An 18,857-nucleotide genomic window follows, 5' to 3' on the forward strand; every position below is an offset into this window, starting at 1 on the left:
CCAGCATACCATTCTGCGCGCGAAGCCCATCTTCCTCACTCCAGCGCTGGCACGCTAGCGGACATCCCCTACCCCGGTGGTTCTTATGCCGAACGTTCCGCTAAAGCAAGAAACCGTCTGCTCTTTCTGCAGGCGGCGGGTCTTGCTCGACGACCCTCTGACACTTTGCCCTCCCCGACGAACTCACGCACCCTCTACGCATCTCCACCCTTCTTCCTCCATCCGTCTATTTCTTTCTTTTTTTTTGCGAAAGTCAAGACGATATGCCCACTTCTGTGTGGTCAACAACGGCGGGCCGATCGTGCCATTAGCCCCCCCCCCCCAAAAAAAAAAGTAGAAAATCTCTTCCCTCTTCCCTGCGCAGAGACAAACTATCGTGTGCATGGCTCCTCATACTCGAGGAATACGTTGCCTACAAGCAGAAAGTTGGGCTTGTTGGTGGGATAGCATACTGGAATATTCTATTCTGTGTGTACCTTATGACCTCGTCTTTCGCGTCCCCAAATATTGCAGTAATGCCTACAAGTTGTTTTCAAATTGCCCAAAATGCGAACGAATGTTGTCAGTCTTGTAATTAGACTCCACCGTAGTGTGTAACATCGGAGCATGATGGGATTGCGTCGTAGTGCGCAAATTTCACTTAGTGGTGGAGGCCTCTTCCGTATCTGATGTCCCTATGATAGTTTGTTCTCCCCATTGCTAAAGGGAAACGTGAAGCCATCATTAGTACTTCTCGCGAGCATCTTTCATAGAATTTTCTGGACACCTTCCTCGTGTCGATTCTGAACGGAGCATTGGTTAGAGTAACGCGTATATGCCACGGCGAAAAAAGCGGACTGACAGTCAGAAGCACCTGTGGTCTTCCCCATTGGCATTGGGCTGGCTTGATGTATGCTGCTTATAGGGGCCGGGTCGGACGGTCACTTATTTTAGCGTGGAAAGCAGTCTGGCAAAAATCGTGCGTGCTTCAGAGAGAAGTCATTCTTGTGAAACATTCATTCTCACACGAGAACTCAAAAATTTCGAGAATCTCATCATGGTCCCTTTAAAGTGAAACGCCAGTCATGATAAGTTGATAAGTAATTTTTTTAAAAGATATGGAGAAATTGAATTCAGCACCCGACCAAACCTGCAACCCCCCCCCCAAAAAAAAAAGAACGAAAATACCAATAAAATATAAAAATAGAAATAACAGAAACGCGAACTCCACTCCACTCATCTTTGAATGCGAAGCGAATAGATGAATACGTTTCGTACGGCTATACTCTGTAGTGTACAGCCTTTAAAAAAGGAGAAGAAGAAGAAAAAACCTTTTCTATAACGTATCTACAGAGATATAGAATAGAATATAGGTCGAAAATAAAGTTGTTGTTGTTATAGGATAGAATAGAAATAGAAAAAAAAAAAGGAAACGTAGGCCAGGTGTTCCATGACGCTTGATGTGAAAGCACTGTTTGATTTAAAACATTACTTCAGCACGTACGCATGTCCTTGAGGTAGTTCGTCAGGGCACGCAGCGCAGGTTGTTGGTGCTGCTTTGGCCAGCTCCCCAGTACCCTTTCAACATTGAAATGTCGGATGTCAAGTTTAACAAGGGCGTTCTTCAGTGTTTGCGGACTAGAGTCGAAGCGTCGGTAGGTGACCAGGCGTGCACGTACTCCGTGTTCCCCACGGTTCCGAAAGTTGAACAGTTCGGCGATCCAACGACGCTTACCTTATGAAGGAATGCTGTTGCGAACGGGACGTTGAATCGCAGGCGATGGATGACGGACTCTAACGGCCTTTGCATCTTCGATTGGAGGCAGTAGACATTCTTAAATGACATTTACGTGTTGTATGTTTGCTCCGAACGAATCTCCTCTCCTCCTCATCATATACAACGACATCATACAACATCATACAAGAACAAGTACACTGGCGATGATGGTCACTACAGCGACCTTGCATCCATGCGTGCCCGCAGAGTATGCACTCCAAGCACGCGCGACCTCGCTATTCAGCCGACATAACCAGTATGGTCGCGAGTCAGGTCTAGATTTCAGTGTCGCGTTGTACTCTCTGTTATTACCCTTTTTATGGGTGAATGTACTTGGCATTCTAAATATCAGTAGCACAAAAGAGCTTCTCGTAGAACTTCTCCATGAACTGCATTCGCAACACTAAATTTCGCTCGAGGAATACAATTCAACGCGCGGGAAGTATTTGGAGCATCAGCACTCGAAGCGCACCAGTTGAAGTCGAAAGCATTCTCTGTACGCTGCAGCAAGATAATTCACTTACCGCACGTGAAATGAAAACGTACTTGCAGGAAAGCTTTGCACTCACTACGTCCTGCAACTACCGAATCGAACCATTGTAAAGCTCAGTTCAATTGTCTGTCTTCAAGAGAAAAAAAAAAGAAAGAAAGAAAGAAAGTCCTCCAATTTGCTCGGGAGGATCGAATAAATAAATCTGCGCCGTCCGAGATTTTGTGGGCGGAGCTTATATGTTCCCATGGGACGTGATCTATGTTCAATTTTCCCGTCTGAGAGGAAGCCGCAACGTCATAAAAGCGGCATTACGACTCCGCTACAATTTGGTTATTTTAGGGTTTTCCAAGCGAGGAGAGAGTGCTCTAAAAACGGCAGTTTATGCGGAGGCCGGACGCTGGGAAAAGCTGCTCTTCTTTTATAGGCCACATTCGGCTCCTAAAGGGGTCTTCCTTTCTGTAAGCGTCTTCTCGGGGCTCGGGAGACGTAACTTTATCGAACGAGACTCGTACGCATCGATATTTATCGTCCCTCAAAAAGCCACAGATACTGGATTACAAATGCGTGGTTGTTGGGAGTCTAGTGCTTCTGTTTGCTTTAGCGTCGGTTCTTGGTTCCTTGCCCAATGTCATGTAGCGGCGTTACGAACTGCTTTTCTTCATGGAATTTCAAAGGGTCTTCTTTACGCTCTTTAGTAGTACTGAATTCATATTGAGACTTTTATGCCTTTGTGCGCCGACATAATCTGACCGTGAGGGCTTCGTATCATGCGAATTACAACGTTGTAGTATCATGTAGTATCATACAGATAAGTATCTATATAATAATAGATGTAGTATCATAACGAGAGAGGCTAAAAGAAAGGGTGGGAGAGCGTGAAAGAGGGAGAGCAAAGCGGATGAATGGAGGAGCCTTTCCTCCTCAACGGCACGCCAGAGTGCGACCATATTGTTGCGCGCCCTAGCGGACGTGAGCTGAAAAATCCCAGTACTTCTATAGCCAAGTGCGCGATCCAAACCAATCCATGATTGGATAGTGATGGGCAAATCAGTTCACCTTGGCGAACTAATTCATTCAGTTGAGTTCACCCCACTGAACTTTTTAAAAGAATAGTTCATTCTAGAGATGGGACGAATCCGAACCCTAGCAACGTTCTGCAAATCCACGAATCTTACGAATGCCGAATCTTTTGAATCCTTTCTTAAGAAAAAGTTTAGAAAGTCAGGGAAAAAAAAAAAAAAAGAAAGAAAGATAAAAACGCTTCTACTGAAAAGTGCTTTGAAGCAGAATATATCTTTGTTTGATGAAAAACAAAATAAATAATAGTTCACTTTCAGGAGGAAACATACAAGTGTGCTTCCTCTTAAATGCAATTTATTTAAAGGAGCATTAAGGTGACCCCCCCCCCCTTTTTTTTTTTTTTTGGTTTTCGGCGCAGAGTGTTCTCCAAGATCCCCCTACCGTATTATTTCACCTAATTATATCTGAACTGGGATACCGAGTCACATATTAATCCGGACATATTAAACTGGCCAGCTTTCCTCACCCATCGACGAGTATTTGATCTTTACCAGCGGCACATGGCCGAGTGGATTAAGACTACCCGCTCGTTGGTGGTAGCCAAGGTCGTCCTGAAGACTGGGAGGTGGTGGGTTCGAATCCTGCCACCGGCTGTGCTGTCTCAGGTTTTCCCTGGGATTTCCGAAGAGTTTCCAGACGAATGTCGGCACAGTTCCCCTTGAAGTCGGCCCAGGACGCATACTAACCCCCTGTCCCCCACTCCTTCCTGCCGTCCTCTCTCCATCTGTACACCGCTCATTGCCACAGTTGCTTCGCGGCGCTACCACAGAACAAAGAAAAAAGAAAAGAAAAAAGAAAGAGCATTTTATCTTGTTGTTGCCGCTCTGTGTCTCGTGTGCACAGTGTGAAAGTAAGACATCAAATGCCGCGCATGCTGCCTGATACCCTCCATGCAAAAAGTGTGCTACATAAGCAGTATTCGAAGAAGGCGCCGTTTAAGCGATTTGCCGCTTCTTTAGAATGGAATACTAGAATACACAATAAGAGAATACTCCCATGGGCAACCTAGGCGCATGATGCCTCGAAGATTGCCGCACGTGTCATGAGTTTAGGCCCGCGCTCTCGAGAAATATAGGCCATCCAGACTCGGAAGTGCAGACACACACGGACACATACAAAGAGACGAAACACATGAGCGCTCGTGCGTCTCGCCTCTCTGTGTCCGTGTGTATCTGCGCTTTCGAGTGTAGATGGAATAGCAGCATTCCCAACACTCAACTCTTCTAAAAATATATGCTCTCAAAATACGGCCTCGTGACAGTTCTATGACGTCACCAATAGCAGAACGGAACGTGCCGCGTGGGATTGCCATTCCTTGTTACCAATTTGGCGTAATAATTTTCCCTTTCTTAGGGAGAATTCAGGAAGCGAGTAGCAGAGCGAACACAATGTTACAAAGAACGAAACTCGCTGAAACACACGAGCGTAGCACCGCTTTACGTCCCTTCAACATGCGAGGCGAGACGTTCTGCTATTCATTAGGAGGGACATCTTCATGGCAGTTCTGACGCGACGAAGGCGTCAGAACTGCCCGTATGAAGTGAACTGAAGTCCCGTATGAAGAAAGCACAATTACGGCTTCCTAGAGGATGAATATTTTATTTTAAAAAAGTCGCCTATCGGACCATGAGCGACATCAAGATGAAAAAAAGCCCGTCTTTCTTTCTTTTATTTACGCGTTTCGTTCTTTCTGTTTTCCCACTATTTCACAGTCCCTGGCGCGGAACGCACTTCGAATTTAATAACCGTCATGTCAAAAATGGGCTTCGCGAAGCTCCACTGGGCCGGCGTTCTTTCCCAAGAAGCCCAGTAGATGCCAGCGGCACGTTTTCTTGTTTGCTTTCCCTGTTCCGACTGGTATTAGAAAAGAAAGTTGGTGATTGACATTCCGGGGACATAACGTTAAGTGCTCGGTGGAACGCACAAACGCGATAATTAGTTGCGGCGGAACGTTTGAACGATACGTGAATAGTGTGATAATAAGATATATGTACGCGTTAAAAATAGGACATCTAATTTGGGTTTGAGTTTGAATGTAAAAGGAGGGGAGAAATTGAATTCGTCACCCGGCGAAATTCTGCTTCTCCCATTACCCGACCGCTCGTCTACCCAACGTACTCCCCCCCACCCCCCATTATCCGAAAATGTAAAAAAAAAAAAAAAAAAAGAAAAAGCCGGACCTACTGGGGCAAAGAGCGCGTAGAGTCAAATCTACACATATAATGTGGATGTATAAGTATGAGTACACGTGAAAATGGAAGGAAGGACTGAGTCCTTCTACCAGACTATACTTCGGGACAAGTTAACTCCTACAGGTGAACTCCGCTCACAAATCTAAAGAAGTCTGTAATTGGGTTGGGCGGATCCATGATACCTCCCAGTACACAACTAGTGCGCCCCCATGCTTCAAACAGTTGCCCGATCATGTTTCGAAAACACTCGTCGGGGACGATATACTTAGAGCACGCTTGCATGCTTTTAAAGCGAACACATATAAAATATTCGCATTAACGAAACATGTGAATCGACTTCCACGTCTGCCGTCTTCTCGTATGACCCCACTCTCAATGTGCGAACCACATTCTTCGCTGGCGGAGGTATACCACTCTGACTGTAGCTCTTATGTTCTCTCGAAGTATAAATAGTTTCATAGCTCAAGCATAACCTTCCAGAGCCGGAGAGCTACTTGTGCATTATCAGGAGATCATCAGCAATGCGCAGCGGAGCAGCGTTTGACGAAGTGGCGTCAGAAGGTCTCGTGGAACGAGTTAACATCTTCAGGCCAACCTCCATGGATCGAATTTTTTGCAACGAACTCGCGCCGCAGACTGCCACGCGCAGTTCCACGCCACGTAAAAGGATGAAAAACAAGCAGACGGCGTGACGGCGTCGGAAGGTATTGCTCTGATGTCACTGTTGTCAAAGTACAAAGTGAAAGCTTGGTGAAATCAGTTGCTCGAAAAAATGCACTGAATCTCACAAATTTTGCAACTAAGTCCAACATCTGTCTAAAAAAGCGTAATGCTGTTTCTTGCTGGTAAGTTTGCTGGTCTGTTTCTTGGCAGAGAATGCCTGGCGTTCTAGCGGTGCAGTAGGCGAGGCGCCCGGCGGACGACAGCACCCCATACCAAGAAGAAGAAAAAGACGTCAGGAGAGCATAAGCAGACCACAAGGCTAACAAAGCAGCGAGACGTTGGCGGCGCAAATTCGTAGTGGACGATTACTTTGATTGACCGGCCTCGTGTTGATCCGCAGTTGACGCTTCCGGAAAGAAGAAGTCGGCCCAGGACGCACATTCCACAGGGCGTCAGTCGTGACGTTGCCCCCCTCTGTGAGGCCGACAACCGCAAGCCCTCTCGCCACCACCACCACCACCACCACCACCACCACCACCACCACCACCACCACGCTTCCGGAAATACCAGCTCCCGTAGCCTAGTGGCTGCGATGATGGCATTCGACGCCGAGACTGGGAGGTGACCCGGGTTCGAACCCGGGCGCCGGCTGTGCTCTCTGGTTGTTTTCTCTGGGGTTTCCTCAGACGCTTTAAGACGAACGTCGGCACAGTTCCCTGTGACGTCGGCCCAGGACGCACCGCCACGCCCTCCCTCAGCGACAGTCGAGACGTTGCCCCGTCTAGGCGTGGCCGGCTACGATAAGCAGTTCAATCACCACTACCACCACGCTTTCGGAATCCGCGGGTGCTGGGCGAAAATATCTTGCATGGACAGGTCACCGGGGGACGCTCACATTTTTTGACGCCTCGCGCAGGGCGTTCTTAGCCAAGCGAAATTCGCCGCTTTTTCGCTGTACATTCGCTCCATGCCTTCACTGAACCTTGTTCTGCAAGCGCCGTGAACGTGGCTGAGAAACCCCAATCGTAGATATCCACGTGTTTAAGGATGAACGGGTGAATAGTCCAGGGTTCGAATGGACCAAGTTTGAAAAAACCCACTCGAGGTCTTTTTAGTCCACCCGGGCTGAAAAACCCAATAAAACCCACACGTGGGTGAACAGTTGCAGTGTATGCACACAACTCTTGACCCACGATCACCGCAGCGCTTCGCTTCTGCCCACTCAGCACCTGCCTTCCGGCCAGTATCAATAGGCATGTCGCAAAACAATCGCGAGATGTCATACGATCGCCCAGAACGCAGCCGCAGCAACCCGACGCAACGTGGTCAGTGACTGCCCAATGTTTTCCGACGCTATGGTGTAACTCGCTAGCTCCGGGATTTTCCTCCCGGTTGCTACACAATCAATGGTCACGCAGTAACAACGGCGTCCTGCGCAACGTCCACCTTCTTGTTAACTTGCCGCTTCACCACTCGTGCAAACAATTTATTCCTCGTTAATTTAGTTTGTTTAATACCGTTATCAGCATCATACACATAATTTATTATTACTGTGTCTTAAAAGTGGCGAAGAAAAGGCGAAAGAAATCTGCTAATAATTTTGAGAAACTACGTTCGATAATTTGACAGGTGCAAAGTAATGTCCCCACGTTTCACTTGTTGAGCCCAATCAATACGTGAATCTGGTTCCATGCCAAGACCACTACCGGCCGTCATCTTCGATTGAACGCGGCAGCTTGATTTCAAAACGAATCTTGTCGGGGAATTTCTGCGTCTCGTACCTAATTCAGAATAAGTCGTCTGCATTTCACGGTTCAGCTGCCCACTTTCATAGCTTATAACCGATGCGCCAAAGCATTCCGGACGTTGCGTTCCTCGCGTTCCAAAGTGTAAGACACCATGAACGGAAGGCCTTTATTCGATATCTCAAAGTGAGTGTTAAGGTCTTTATGAGATGCTGCCTTCCCCTGCTCTATAGAGAATGATCGTTGAAATGCATTCCGCGCCATTGTCCTTAGTCCGAGCGAGCTTAAAGTTTGCCTGGTTCCTAATGCGCGGAATCAATTAAAATTCAATTACAGTATCAATGGAATGCCGTCTTTACGAATCGAGGGCTGCATGTTCCAAGGTCTATGTAGAGTACCGCTACGCGTTTCTGGTTCTTGCTACAAAAATCAGTTGGCTTTTGGTGTACTGTATACGGGTGTTTCCTTTTATCTGCAACAAATTTTCGTAAAAAGGGGAGTTGCCTTCTCATTGGATTACTCGCCGGGGCTGCTACTATAGGAACCCAGTTTTTTTTGCTCAATTAGGGGACAGAGATATTTCAATCTACTTTTTAATTATTGACTTTATAAAAGCCTCATCACCGCATGATCCGTTCGAGCCACTGATGATGCACTAAAGTAATCTTAGCGCGTGCTATAGACCTAAGTATTTCACTCGGCCTCACTACAGCTCTTGCCCTTCCCCGGTACGATAAGCGCTGATATGTAGTGCTGATGCGCAAAGGTCTTTGAAAGCAAAAATAAAAACAAAACAAAAAACAAAGATCGTGAAACAATACGTTTTTCTGTGACGCTAAGTGAGGGCGGAGATATTGACGTCACCGTTGCTCTTTTGCCGACCACTTGAGGTGCGCAACAGACAGCAGAGCTGAAATAATTAGTCCGTATTCACCAACTTACTTAAACTATTGGTTTAGTGACGTCGGGTTTAAATTAATCACGTGAGACTTTCGTTCGCCAATCCTGGATCACCACCCCATGCTCTACCACCTGCTGCTGTGAAGCCTATGGCGGCGCACATAGCGAGCTTCCTGCACAGCGCATGCGTATTTCACCAGATTCTGCCAGAAGAGATGGTAGCCGGTAGGCCTAATCCCCGGTTCACGAAGAATTTTTCATCAAATCTTGGGTAAGTTTCGATTAATATAGTTACTAGAAGCGCCCAGGAGACAGATTTGATCACAATGGGACGAATATTTGCCTCAAATATTCCATTTCGATCATCCACCCAAGCTACTTAAACTGGTGGTTTAAGCCCCATGCATTTGAATGGGACGTATTTTAAACTAGGGGAGGGGCTAGTTTAACACTGGTCTAAGTATACGTTGCAACTACAGTGGACGTGTGTGTTGAAAAAACTATCGTAGATTGGTTGCGGTAGGTGACGTTGCACTAATTCGAAGTTAACTGGTAAAAATTAAGCAGAATCGTTTAAAATGCACGGTTAGTAAACAAAAACGGCGTAACGCTTGACCGGGGGTACGAAATGCGGCTGTTGTTTTTACAAGGCGCTATTGCGAACTTTTGCATGACAAACGTAAAAAGCACCGTCAAAGTGTGGTCAAAGAGAGTGACATCGACATGTGCCACTGGACAAAATCCATATACCAATCCAAGGGACCGAGAGAGCGTGCGGATGGCCGAACGTCAATGTGCATCTTCAAAAACAAAGCATAAGTAGTGCTGGCGCTTATTATGAGCGTCATCTCCTGTGATACACACTGTAAGCGCCCCTGTCATTGTACAGTAAGAGCAATAACGTGCTAGATGTTTGTTGCGAGCCCCGATGGAGAAATTGGGGGCGTTATCCACTGGCATGCTTATCAACCATCCCAGTATCTATCATCTCTTCGCAGCGTGTCTAATCCCCAGAGACATCTAACAGTGCAATAGGACTGATCATAAAGTGCATTAGCGTCTTGCGGCTGTTGTGTGAGTACTATCAAGGTATGGAGATATTGCATGTTGTTGCACTACACTGAACACGAAATTTGAGCAGATTTTACGTTCCCCGATTATGAAAATACCGGAGCAAAAGCTAAGGAGGTCCCCATTTCCCCTGGATTCACATGCAAGCATAGATGAAACTGAAATGTGTGTTTTACTTATTTCAGCATGCCACAGCAGAACAGACCAATAAAAATATGTTATTCAGGTATCGTGTTGCCACTGCTACATTAGAAAACATTCAAAGGGACAGCTGCTTACTTCTATATTGATTTATCATTTGGTAACAGTAGATGTGCTTTTGTAGGGCTGCTTCTGCAAAACACACTACACAGCAATGTGCTAAAGGAAGCTGCAAACCTTTTACAATCATCATTACTATTGCAGGTACATAACCATGACCAATCACTGACAGCTTTTCTGCATTGTATAAGCACATATATTCTGGAGATCCTTTCTTGAAAATTTCTGCTATGGACTCATTCATCACAACAACTTTGTATTCGTGAGCTTTTTATTTATATTCAGACAGTAAAGGCTATTACGTAGTTCCACAAGGATGACTTTTTTCATAGAAACATGCACTCTGGATATCCTGCTCAATTAGTTGTCAAGGTCACATGAGAACATAAGTGAGCAATGGCGCACAAGGAAAAAAAAATCCTTGCTACGTTCCACATGCTGACTCCACCAATATATCTGAGGTGTCGTACTGCAGTACGTTTGAATTGCACAGGAATAAATGGCAATGTGTACAGAAACTTTGAAGCTCTCTTGCTCCCATTGACTGCACTTAAAGTTGAAAATTAGATCAACTGCAATTACTGCATATAGCACCTTCCAGATGAATATAACAAAACATAGGCTACAGACGCATCAATAGATAGTACTGACAATTATAAAGGAGTCAGCTGGTTCATGCAACATCAAAATGGAAATGTCGTTCCCCCATACTGCACCATAAGCGCATGGATAAATTGTACATGGCCACATGACAGTTGTCAACTACTCAAAAGCAAGTTAGCTTGCGTTGACATGGGTACAGGTTTGTCCAGCCACTGCAGCCGTTTATATCCACACTGAGCACACGAGCACATGGAAGAACATGCACCCATGTTAACAGTAGCTGTCGTTCTTTTACGTTACTGACAGCTGCCGTATGGCCGCGTAGTTTATTTCTGTGCTCATGTGTTCAGTGTGGATATAGACGACAGTAGTAAAGCAGGGTAAACAAGCACCCATGTTACACTAGCTCTCCTCCTTTTACGTCGTTGATAGCTGTCATATGGCCACAGAGTTTATCCATGTGCTCATCTGTTCAGTGTGAATACAGCGCTAAACAAAAAATGGTGTCCCTTTTGTGTCTCCTGAGGCTCAAGGCTTTTCTTTCAAGCAAAAATGTACGCATGCTGTTCTGCATCATTTTGTGAGCAAGACTGTTAAAAATTACTCGACGCACTGCAGCTTTACACTGGTGTGATCTGTGCACTCTTTTTGTGTAGCCTCATATCCTGTACAGGTAAATCTTAAACGTGAACATGTTTGACATAGGTGTGCCTGGTTGGGTAGAAACTGAACAGGATCAACGTGGCTCCAACCAAAGTTAGCCCTGTTAGTTCGTCACCCCTGAAGAAGGAGCCGGTTCGGCTCCGAAACGTCGGGATCCCCTCTTTCGAGCTAACTTTGGTTGGAGCCACGTTGATCGTGTTGAGGTAAATCTTAAGAAACGAAAAACATATCCCTATGGAATCATGCCACATGATTTATCATATACGCCTGCATCCACATTGCAATCATGCTTCTATTCATCGCAAATGCCACAATACCTCTAATTGTAATAGGAAAATTTATTGACGGTAACAACATACAACACACCCGAAACACTACCCTCTAATTTGGCTGTGTTGTGCATGTCTTGAACGTGTTCTGAATAGCTGAGTTACAAAATAGTGAACCAAACCAAATCCTGCTAATATGCATATGCGTAGTACATCACTTTACCTTCAATTATGTTACAACTTGTTCTCCTTGCACCAGCTCAGGTGCACGCTAAGTGTCCATGGTTTTTGCTGTATGACATGTCCTGTACATTGGTACTCTCATTTCACACCAGCTCTCCTCTTCCTTGACTCGCACTCCACCCATAAATGTACAGCAGTGAGTGGAGAATAAACAGAATATGGGCATACTACGGTCACAAAGTTCTGGTGTAACTAAGAATGTGTTATCAGCATCATGACAAATGATTCTAACATCTATGGATCTGTCATTCGAAACAGTGCCTGAATGCTGTTGCAATACAAGATACCACATACATACATTTACTGTTGGAAAGCCTTCACATGATTACCAGGAGAATATGTGGCATCTCGTGCACACTGCTTTCACTGCATGGCTGGCACCAAATGCCTGTGACGTATGATTGTATATGTGTCAAACCTGATTATTTATTTTGTTTCAGGTAAGCCGTTCTTCAATGCCATATGTGAAGAAAATAATTGCTATACAAATTTATTGCTATTCAAATATGTGACTGGCATTAGCTTAGGCACACCATGCCATGTCCCACAAAAAACATGTGTGTGTAAGAGCTAGCTTCACCATAGGTTCAGAAATCTTGTGGTTGTGTGTGTGGAATTTTTCATTTCTTTTTAATGGGAAATTGACACTACTACTGTTCCTTTTTAGAACCCCCCCCTCCCCCCACATTTTCTATGGCAGGGGTGCTAAAGTTCAGTAAAGTGGGCTGAAGTAGTTACATGCTCTTCTTGTGTGCCAACGTAATGCATATGGCCAGAATCTGTGAAACTGTTGCTTTGGGTGCTGGTATCTTGCAAACCATCTCCCATATGACATGTATTAATTACCAGAAGTTGCCTGAAGGCTCTGCATGTCCACCACTCATTACTGAAGTTAGGTGGTTAGTCATGCAGAGGCATCTACATTATTTTACCATAAATTCAGCATTGTGTCCCATAAATCTGCTCCCAGGCTTTGTCCTTGATGATACAGTACACCATGCTCACTACATTAAACTGTTCAGTTGCATAGATTTGTGCTGACACAACTGGATCAATATGTCGGCTTCTGCAAAGTGAAAACTGCCAATGTGGCTAAAAAATAACTGAAATTGCAGAAGAAAGATATACAATCATGTAAATTTTAATAAAAGTAATACAGCACATTGTAGCTAAGATGCACATGATTTCAAGTTGCATCCTTTTCTTTGTATAAGCTTATTTGCATTGCGTCCAATTTTCCACTGCAGACTTCCCCTTACGGTATGATACAGATCAATATAGAAAGCGAGCAGACAATAACCAGTGCTGCTGTTTGCTGTAGCACTGAGATTTTATGCTAGAATGAGCATCTCTAGGTGTGCCTTGCTGTAGTATTCCACTGTGTTGTTTCTCAAGGAATAGCACAATCTCTCAGTACAAAGGTGCGCAGTCAAACTGCATAACCGCACAGTGCAGAAATGCAGCCTGTGCAATAATTTTTTCATAGCTTTATCATCGGTGTAAACAAAAATTAGTCGAAGCAGGCCACACATACGGATGATACAAACATGTAAGCCTCAAACGCTCAGTTGCTGAGTTGCTTGAATCATCGTCTGTATTTCAGGATGTCTGCAATCCAATAAAGCATGGAAAACTGGGAATAGTCTGAGAACTATTGCATGACTGGAAAACTAGAAAAAATGTCAAGAAAGCGGTGAAGAGCTGCTGAAGTAAAAATTCCCTAAATAAGTTTACACAATTGTACAATGGAGATTATCTTTCTCGTGGCATCACACAGGCCTCTTATGTCATTTCACAGTCAAAGTTGAGTGGTGGTGAGTGAATGTTGGGAATTGACGAGTAACTGCAGACGTACCCAGTCTTGATAGCGGGCAGAAAAACAAGAAAAAGCACGCCCCCCGGTCATGCCGGTTCCTTTTATTAAACACCCTCAACATCGGCGCCTGCTAGCGGTTATCGTTTCTAATGAGATAACTAGTAGCGTCCTCTACAATCTGTGTAAGAGTGAAGTGATAACTGTAACTGCATCACTATGCAAATTCTTTTATAAATTAAAAAAAAAGCCTGAATAAGGAGTGATTTCAAAGATCGTAGTGAATGATGCAGTCGTCATCCTTCTGTCCACGTGTCTCTGCTGCGGAATGAATTCGTACCAACTACCCCGCCTTCATACGCTTGCTTAGTGCATGATGTCTTGTTGGCAGCCGTATTATAGCATGGCATGAGCTGTGGGGAGTTTTTAGGCATTGGTGGTGGTGATGTTTTGGCATGTAATGGTGCGATGATAATGCCAGTGAAATTGCTTACAATGCCAGTATGGAGTCGAGAGAGAAGTTTGTAAAGAATGAGCATGGAAAAATAGATAAGTCCCCAACCAGGTGTGTAAAAGTGTTTCCTGAATAATATATGGCTTTGAACAAATAAGCTCAACACAATTATTGAACAAAATGGCAGCACAGGCTTGTTTGTGGCTAATGTTGCAGCTGTTGTTGTGTGTGTTTTCTTTGGTCCTTTCCTGTTTGCTCCATCCTTGAAACACCACTATTGAAACCGGTATAAGATATCCTTCTTTACGAGGTATTTGGTTCATTTTAACATCTGTATTTTGTGTACACAGTCTCAATAAACTAAAAATTCTGAATGGCTCGGATGCAGTGTAATGGTATTAAAGTGTGGCCGTTTATTTTTGCAATTATTACATCTGTGATGTCAAGTACATCATGGCTGATGACAAGTAAGGACAAATATATACATTAGGTATGTTCCCATTGTGTGAAATTTCATCAGAGCAAGAGACAGTCGCAACGTAATGATGTATCTTTGTTGGCTGAACAGAACAATCAATTTAGTGCTTAATGATTTGTACAATAATCTTATATGCTGAAATGCAGAAATAAAGGAGATCAGAGGTAAGCACAGCACCGCACTAACACGGGGTCACGACACTGGCAACTTCCACGCTCACAAGCAGGGACGCCCTGGGTAACTGACGAAAACAGCGCTAAACAAACAAAGAAAAACACACACACACACACACACACACATGCCCAGGACGTAAACAAGGCAGCACCATGAGTACGTTTTCGATAGGAGTCACACTACAAAGAAACACAGCCAGCAAAGAGATGGTCTAACGCGTTGCAGATTTGTGGCACGTTGAAAGTACCACGTCGAGTTATGCGTATGGGAGTCACCTGCAGGATAAGGTCACCCTTGCATCAGTGTTCTTTCTGTTTACATAGCCTACAGTGATCAAGCACTAGTACACACACACTACACAGTACACTAGCGAACATGATATCAGGCTCCAAAGCGTATAAAAGACTCTGCTGGAATGCCCCATCAATCGAGAGGCTCTCTTGATCGTTGCAGTTCACCACACAAGCCGCACAACAGACGATAAAAAAGCGATGGTCGATGCGGATGACGTTATTATACGCATCCACAATCGACGACCGAACACCGACGAAAGCACAACGATCACCTGCGCGAGGATACCTACTGCTGCCTTTCAAATAACATGGCAAACGCTCTCTTTTTAGCGACCATATCAAGAGCTTGCCATTCACAAATACAGAGGTAGGCATAACGCATAACCGACGATTACCGACACCCCGATCCGCAACCACCTGCAGCAGCGCCAGCGCCGCCTGAACTTTTCTTCCGTTAACATCTTAATCAAAAAACGAGCGGGAGCCTTCCTCTTCACAATCCTGTCGTCTGCTACGTTCTCCCTCCCCTCAACCATCTCGTGCCAATGTCAATAGTGCGCATGCGTTGTGGTCACCCTTTGGTCAACCGCTCTTCATAGCCGAAGAGATCACGTGATCGATTTAAACCCGACGTCACTAAACCAATGGTTCAAGTCGGCTGGTGAATACGGGCTAATAAGTCTGTGGCGCGCGCTGCGATTACTTTCGTGCTTCGTCAGTGGGTCGAGCGCATCATGTGAAGTTCAGGCTTTAATATAACAATTGCAATGTGCTTCCTAAAATCAATAATTAAAACGTTGATTAAAATATCTATGTTAATTAGTCCCCAATTGAGAATAAATACGGCTTCCTAGTAGCAGCCCCGTCGAGTAATGCAATGGCGAAAGTAAAAACGTCCTCAGTCAACTTCTTTTTTAATGAAAATTTGTTGCAGGTAAAAAGGAACACTCTGTATAGTATACTAACGCCATAAGAGTACATAGAAAGCTCTCAGTGTCATAACAGTACACGAGGTATGTTAATGCTTGTCTAAAACAAATTGTTACGTAAAAACAATAGTCGTCATTAGGCATGCCCTACCAACCAGGGCTGTCGTCTTTTTGTGATCACCTGGCACGCTAGTTTTCACGGTAGAAGTTACTTACACATAAGCTTAGACACACGGGAGATGTTAAAGATGCAGTGCGTTAATAAGATTTCAGAGCACATTGAAGTACCATCGGATGGGCAAAGTTAATCCACTGAGCAACTGTCGCGTCGTTCACGGTCACTGTTAGCTGACGACCTAAAACACCGAATTATTATTAAACGCATTAATACTGATGATTTGCATTTTTTACGATTACGTTTATTTTTGAAGGATTAATGATTACCACTCCTTCTCTTACAGGGTTACTCCAGTGTCTGCTGCGACCCGTCATATTACTATATACTGTTAGGCCTGATCCAACTTTTGTAGAGGGCGCGAAGATCGAGGAAAGCCATTGTCACAGGCTGCTCGTGACACTACGGTGACACTATATCACGCAGCATCATTCGTAGCATCGGGTGACAGGCTCAGCTGACGTCGTCGCCCCAGTCCTGGAATTAGGAACGCACGAAGGCAAGAACGTGTTTCCTCCTTCGAGCCTGTCGTGTTCAACAACACCGGGAATAAATCATGGGATGGGGGGGGGGGGGTATATTTATTAGACCAAAGGGACAAAAGGGGAAAGGTCAGCCAAACAGGACGTCGGCTTGCTATTCCGCAAAGAAAACAGAAGATAAATGAAAGAAGAATAAAATAAATAAAAAAGAAAAGAATTAGGAAATAAAGGATAAACTAACAAACGGTAAAAGAAGGATCAGATGGATTACAGAAGAAGATGACTTCAAAAGAAAAGCATGAGGGTTAACGCGTTGAGGGTGAGAGTGGGGCACTGAAGAATGAGATTGCACGACTGGAGTATGAAAATGGAGTATAAATATAGCCTTGCGTTGTCGGGTAGTAGGTGTTTTAAAAATCGGGATCCGAAAATCGTGATTTATTTTAGGCGCTGTAAAATAGGGTCAAAGCGGGTGACATCGGGTGGGAATAGATATTTTTGGGGTGGGAAATAAAATAGAGGAGCTCCTCGCATTTCAGTGAACATGCATGAGGTGCCGAGCGGCCGTGCTGATTCCGCGGTGCTGAATTCCTGCTTTGGCAACTTCGTTTTCGGTTGTTTTCGGGTTTTGCCCTGAGTGACGATGATGGAAATTGGGGGCGAAAACGGGCTCTGCCGGGTTTAAACCCAAAACACGAGCCTCTAGGCGTTGTGTACGATGAAACGAAATGTGATGTGGGGCTCCAACAACAAACAACAACAACTAAATCATGACTATGGTCTGGGGTGATTCACCGCTTGAGAGCAGTGGGGCTCCAAGAACATGAACGGGTATGGGAAGTTTAGGAAACACGCATGAAAATTATTATTTTTTAATTATCGACTGGACCTTAGCATGATTTCAAGAAGAGTGCAAATCGTTACGACGCCATGAACACGAACATCGTTGGAAGTAAGCGTTTGTGTGTGTTCCTTTTATGTTCATGGTGTCGCAACGTTTTGCGCTTTTCTTGAAACCTTGTTTCTTTTTGTTTGTGCCGCGAAGCAGCTGTGGCTATGAGTACAGGTGTGCACGGATATCCGCGCTATATACGGCCCGGGTTTGTTGATAGAAGTATAAAGTTTTGAAATTCGCTCCGCTCCGATCCGATCCATGCACGGTGCGCGCGGACATCGGTATTTTATCCTAAAAAAGCATCAATGTCTGTGTCGACGTCCTCCAGGTGGAACCATATATTTCTTTAAAAGTTCAGTGTTAGCGCTGCGAAGCAACTATGGCTATGAGCGGCGTACAGATGGAGAGAGGACAGGGGAAAAGAGTGGAGGGTTTGGTACGCGTCCTGGGCAGACTTCAGGGGGAACTGTGCTGACATTCGTCTGGGGGTCCCATAATTAAGAACTCGCAATGGATCCAAAATGGCGTCGAAGTGTGCTATCCCTTGCATTATTGTTGTGCGTTTAAAGGGATAGTAGCATGCAGCGAGCCTATATGGGCACTACTACCATTCGATAGCGCATAGACGGAAATGGAAGCTAGTAAATTATTTCTTGAAAAATCGGCATTTTAACAAAGAAATTAAATTTCAATTATTCGTGGCTGCTTGTCGAACGCAGAAGTCTGCTGGCAACAACAGCCATCTGTGACGTTTTGCAGAAGTCTCGCTCCGTCTCGCTCATTGGTTCTCTGGTTGAACAGCTGATTGCCAGTTGTACGGGTAGACGACGACATTGCTAGTGCCGTATTTTCGTCTGCTTGTCGTCTGCTTTCAGTAAAGAAGTTTCACTGCTACGGGTTTGGTGGTTGTTGAAGCGGCATATTCACCAGAATGACTGGTGGAAACCGCCGCAGTGTGCCCAACTGCAATAACACTTCGGTAAGAAATCCGAACGTTTCGTTTCATCCTCCTCGTGATGCGGGCACGAAACGAAAGTGGCAAGCTGCCACTTTCGTTGGATTGTGGCAGAGAGTTGGTTGTTGGATTTGGTTTGGTTGGTTGTTGGTTGTTGTTGTCACAAGAGACTGCAATGAAAATGGTGTCTCGAGTGTGTTCGGTACACTTCTCGGAGGATGCATACCTGGACAGCGACATCCTCAAAATCAGGTTCGGACTAGTAGCGAA

At 44.9% G+C, this 18,857-nt stretch overlaps 1 protein-coding gene across 1 annotated transcript in view; it reads right to left on the reverse strand.

The window, feature by feature from the left end:
* LOC135394079 (tyramine receptor 1-like) overlaps positions 1-18,857 on the reverse strand; it is a 228,470-nt gene that overhangs the window by 124,791 nt on the left and 84,822 nt on the right. The gene's annotated exons all lie outside the window — the stretch shown is intronic.

The sequence above is a fragment of the Ornithodoros turicata genome, chromosome 5 (assembly GCF_037126465.1).
Source record: "Ornithodoros turicata isolate Travis chromosome 5, ASM3712646v1, whole genome shotgun sequence".
Taxonomy (NCBI): domain Eukaryota; kingdom Metazoa; phylum Arthropoda; class Arachnida; order Ixodida; family Argasidae; genus Ornithodoros; species Ornithodoros turicata.